Source organism: Tachypleus tridentatus, chromosome 4, assembly GCF_004210375.1.
Source record: "Tachypleus tridentatus isolate NWPU-2018 chromosome 4, ASM421037v1, whole genome shotgun sequence".
In the NCBI taxonomy this organism is placed as follows: Eukaryota; Metazoa; Arthropoda; class Merostomata; order Xiphosura; family Limulidae; genus Tachypleus; species Tachypleus tridentatus.
Genome location: NC_134828.1, coordinates 58,431,939 through 58,437,938, shown reverse-complemented (window position 1 = coordinate 58,437,938; position 6,000 = coordinate 58,431,939).

The following is a 6,000-nucleotide window of genomic DNA, read 5'->3' as shown; positions in this document are numbered from 1 at the left end:
ATTTACAACTCTAAAATCAGGGACTCGATTCCCCTCGATAGACACAGTAGATAGACCGATGTGGCTTTGCTATAAGAAACACAATATCTTCTGCGACCGTATATACATCTTATTATTCGTTAATTACATCCATCTTTATAAGAAACAAAACTTAGTAATTGTTAAATACATTTGCCTACATAAAAAATTCAGTTTAGCAGTTCTCAAGTACATTTATATACGTAAGTTTGGTTTGAATTTCGCGTTAGCCGTTTCTAATTTAGCAGTGTGAGTCTAGAGAGAAGGCAGCTAGTAATCACTCCCACCGCCAAGTTTTGGGCTACTCTTTTAGTGAATAGTGTGAGTGATCGTAACATTATAACACCCTCAGGTGTGAAAGGGTGAATATGTTTGGTTGGACGGAAACTCGAGCCCGTGACCGTTAGATCGTGAGTCAAACACCTTAACCACATAGCCATGCTAAGCCTATCTATATGAAAACTCAATTTAGTAAATGTTAAATACGTTGATCTATAAAAGGCCAAATAAGAACCCTAACTGGTAATTATTAAATACACTTATTTGCATCAGAAGTCAGCTCAGTTCATTACATTAATGTATATCAGAAGGCCAACATAGCTGTTCTTAGAAACATTTATCTGTGTGAGACGTTCAACTTTGAAACTGTTCAAAACACTGATCTATTGAATTTCAGCTTACCACTTGTTAAATATATTAATTTGCATAAGAATCTCAAATTTGCAATTGTTAAATACATCCGTCTATACAAGAAGCTCAACTTAGCAATTGTTAACTTTTTTGTTGGTTGTGTATTACCTCTATATATAAATAAGTGGATGCTTAACGTACGAAAACGAGAGAACGTAAACCAAAATCAACCGACCACACTCAGAGATAAGCAAGAGAGATTTGAATGATAATAAAAATAAAGGTGAATGAATACAACCGCTTATCCAAGGACATTCCAGTGGAAGCTCAGGTCATTTCTCACTGGTCAAGCGGCGTGGGAAGCTTTACTTACTACCATATACCCCTTTAGGCCATGAAGCTAATTTAAGGGTAGCAAACTGTAGAAAGATGAAAGAATTTAAATGGATTCCAATTTTCTTCGTAATATTTCTTTAGTGTAAACCGTATAATGCAAACTATACGAACCTTTTACTGTATCAGCTGTATAGCAAGGAGCTTTTGCCTCACTCTGCATATTACTACATTCAATCAATTCGTTTCACTAATTAACATTAATTAACTAAAATTATCGTTGTTATTGTGCTATAACCAGACTGAACCAGAAAAGTAACGTAATTTTTTTTAGAACATAACAGTTGTATTCATCAAATAACAATTTACATAAAAAGATGTAATATTTGTATGCTTTTAGGGATGAGCGTGTACGAGTGGTTTGCTTAGCCAGTATGTGAATACAATGATTCATGGTGTGCTAATACTTGCTGTATGAACACACTTCACAATACATATCCATGACTATAAGAGTGACGGTGAAATAGCACTGTTTGGTCAGCCAAGAATAGCCTGAGTGATGACTTATGGGTGATTCTGACCCGTTACCTTTTTTTCATTCTTTCAGGTTGAAAGAAGAGATGTCTATAAGCACACAGCTTTTATGTAGCTATGCGCGTAATTTGGAGACGAATAAATAAATAAAATATTATTTGGAAAGTGCTTTAAAAGCGTTACCTCTTTTACGTCCAAAAATTCTTCAATATAACGAACTATGAGTTTATATTGTAGCACGGGTAATGACGTAGATCCAAGTTTTATTTTGTTTGAAAAATATAATATGTAATTTTTAGAACATTACCCTTATTGAATTATATAAAATAAATTATGCCACAGAGGAAGGACATCATACGGAGACGAAGATATACTCACATACTATTTTATTGTGTATCATAACATTAATTCTTAGCTTGTGTTAATTAATTTTCTAAAAAGATATGTTTCATGATAATTTATTACATCTCATGCTTAGTACTTTCCAAACTGAGACCTGTTTTACAGGTTTTAAAATTACTAAAACATGTTCTATTTGTTGTGAAGACTAATTACCTCATCGGGCATACCGAACAATTTCTGTGACAAGGAGTGTTAATTTTCAACTTGGGAAAAGTTCGTGTTTCTATTGACTTTATCATCCGATAGTTTGACGGTTAACAAATGCTCAGGTTAAGATCATCCATTAACTTATTTTTTAGATATATTGTAAATGGTAATTTTAATTGTAAACTACAGCTTCACATGGTGGCTGTTCATATACATGTCACAGCCTACAAAAGCAGTACTTCGCCCACCTAGCGGCTATACATTGCACTAAGTAGTTGGTTGGATTGGGTTTGAATTTCGCGCAAAGCTACACGAGGGCTATCTGTGCTAGCCGTCCCAAATTCAGCAGTGTAAGACTAGAAGGAGGGCAACTAGTCATCACCACCCATCGCCAACTCTTAGGCTACTCTTTTACCAACGAATAGTGGGATTGACCGTTACATTATAATTCCCCCACGGCTGAAAGGGCCAGCATGTTTACTGTGACGGGGATTCGAACCCGCGACCCTCAGGTCGACTGCCTTAACCTCCTGTCATGCTGGCCAGTTAGTTGAGAGGTTGACGTTTTCTCAAACTGTTTATGTAGAAGAATTAATTTAGTACAAATGATAGTTGTGGTGTAGTTTATGATGGAACCTTTGTTCCAACATGAAGCTCACAATGGTTGTATAAGCAACTGAACATGTTATAACCGACACTGTTAAGTTGGAAAAAAATTATAATTAGAAGATATATATGTTCCATGAAAATAATAAGCTGTGGTATTCCAATATACCTATCCAGAAAAACACAACATATTTTGGGGTTTCTATACAAATCATCAAATATCTCTTGAATGTAATATTTATTTTTACTCAAATGTTGGTTGGTTGGTTGATTTGGTGTTTTATGGCACAAATGTTTTAAAATTATAAATAACGAAGCCCAGAACTTTCCAGAAAAGAATGAATTACACATGCTTCAAATATAAAATGCAGGTACACCTAAAAATTCGTTTTTCCTAAAATAGCAAACAAAACTTCAAGCCTAAAATCTAAGATAATTTTATACTGTGTTTGTCCTATATAAACAAGACATACCTCAAGTGAAGGTTGTGCCATTTTTATAAGGATTTGACCTGAAACAGACAAGCCAGACTTGAAGAGTGACAATCAAACTTAACACCCACTTTACCTTATACATTGCTGTACACAAGAAATCTTACTTCAAACTTAACATTCACGTTAAACTTAGAAAATATAATATGCCGTACCAGAAGCCTTCAAACTTAAAACCCATGTTACCACGTTAACATTAAAAGGTATCATGTTTACATGAAAAAATATATCTAAGACGTAACACTCACATTAACTCTATAAAGTGTAATGATTTACACCAGAAGTCTTGCTTCAAACTTAACACCCACGTTAACCTTAAGAAATTTATTTTTCTACACCAGAGTCTTCTTTTAAACTTAACATCCCCGACATTCTTACAAGGTATAATGGCTTATGTCTTCGAACTTCACATGGGCCGGGCATGGCCAGATGGTTAGGGAGATCGACTTGTAATCTGAGGGTTGCAGGTTCGAATTCCCGTCACACCAAACATACTCTGTCTTTCAGCGCTATGGGCATCGTAAAGTACGATCAATCTCACTATTCGTTGGTAAAAGTAGCCAAAAAGTTGGCGGTGGGTGGTAATGACTAGCTGTCTTCCCTTTAGTCTTTCACTGCTAAATTAAGAACGGCTCACACAGATAGATCTTCCATAGCTTTGCGCGAAATTCAAAAGACAAATGTCACACCCACATTTACCTTAAGAAGTGTTTGCCCTATACCAACAAGACACACTTTAGGACTAAAAGCCATGTAACTCTTAGAAATTGTCTTATAATTTATCAGAAAAATATATTTGAAGCTAAAATTGCGTGCAAACATTAACAAATATTTGATGTACTACACTTCAAGCCTGAAATTGATACCAATATAGGAAAGAACTCTGCAGTGTGTTAGCAAACTATAAGCTCCATACCACCCTGAAAATTGTTTTGCCCAGAAGATAAGTAAGAACTACCATTTATCCTTGTTCTATTTATTTTACCAAGACTGTTGAATTTTTCAAACATTTCATGTTCACCAGTGTTTACTTGTTTAAAGCTATGAAACTGGACAACCAGGCTATTTTCAACAAGTACTGAGTCCAACAAGTTTCCAACAGATGTGTGTATGTGATAGCTACTTCTGAGAAAAGTATAGAACATAATCAATATAATTATTCCTTATCACAATTCCTACAGGAATATTCCTTTTTTTGAACCAGTAATGAAAACAAAAAATTAGATACCCAGCTTTGTAAAAGATTCAGCTGATTTAGGTGTATAGAAGTGAAGATAATTTCACTTTCCAGACTGTTCGTAAGCGAAAAGTTTTAAAATCTATAAGGAAACGTAGGTTAAAGGCATCATAAGAGTGGTACTGACTTAACAGAATGGATATTTCTTCGCACGTAATGTATGTTACTGACAATTTATTCCTAATATGAAGTTTAAAACATGTCAGTGATGTATACAGTGTGTTTATTTGTCTTCTGTTCTCCCAAATTGAACGTATATTTATATACGACTTAAAAGAGTATGCAGCATGTATGCTAGATAAGGCTTAATTTTTATTAGGCATTTATAGATGAGAATAATGTACCTAGTGGCAGTATATGCAACTACACAAATCACGTAGATAAATCAAAATTATAGAGCAAAATGTCAAGATAAATAGCAGAATGATATTATGAAAGAAACATGAACACACTAAATTTTCAATATGGCTTCTGGTTCTAGGTATTAAGGGAAAACGAAAGAGAAGGTTTTAGTTCTATTCATGCAGAGATAGAAAAAAGCAAACAATAAATTATTAATATAATCTGATCAAAACAGACTTAATAGTATAGCTCAGGATTAAAGAGTTATACATGAATTAACAAAACTGTTCTTATATAACAGATTATCATGTATTTATTGTTATAAAACAATGCACAAATAAAAAACACTGAAACATTCAACAATTACATTGTATTTATTCATCAGCTGGGTGTTTTCTTGCCAGTGGTATTTTCAGCAGTAATACTGAAATTATTGCAAGTATGTTATGTTTGATTTTCTCACCTATGATGTTCGTAAAGTAATACATCTACGTATTTAACTATACTGCAATTTTCTAATTGTATTAGATCGCACCTTATATTATCTAGATTTTCTACCAAACATTTTTTTTTAAGAATAACTAATTATATGTAGAGGATTATTGAATGATTTTTTGTATGGGACGTGAAAAAAAATCAATTTTATTTTAGTAGCAATAACAACCTTAATATGATAAAATTTATTTACTTTATCAAAATTCAACCAAGTTACTAAATATAACCCCATCGCACCAGCCCGGCATACACAGGTGGTTAAGGCGATCGTCTCCTAATCTGAGGAGCGCGGGTTCGAATCCCCGTCACACCAAACATGCTCGCCCTTTCAGCCCTGAAGACGTTATTATATGACAGTCATTCCCACTATTCGTTGGTAAAAGAGTAACCCATGAACTGGCAGCGGGTGGTGATGACTAGCTGCCTTTCCTCTAGTCTTACACTGCTAAATCAGGGACAGCTAACACAAATAATCCTCCTATAGCTTTGCGCAAAATTCAAAACATAATCACATCATAATGCATAAATATTTTAAACTTAATTGGATGACAACATAAACATATATTACAAACAAAATAGAACAATGGGGTGTACCATAATTTATTATATAGTAACTATGTGCCTGTTCGATAAAAAAACAAACAAACTCTTGTTTTAAATCCAACAGAAGATATGGCAAAGGAAAAAGTTATTAGCTCACGACTAATTCCACCAGAAGCTGTCGCAAAGGAATGGGCTACTAACATACGATTTAAATTCTATAGG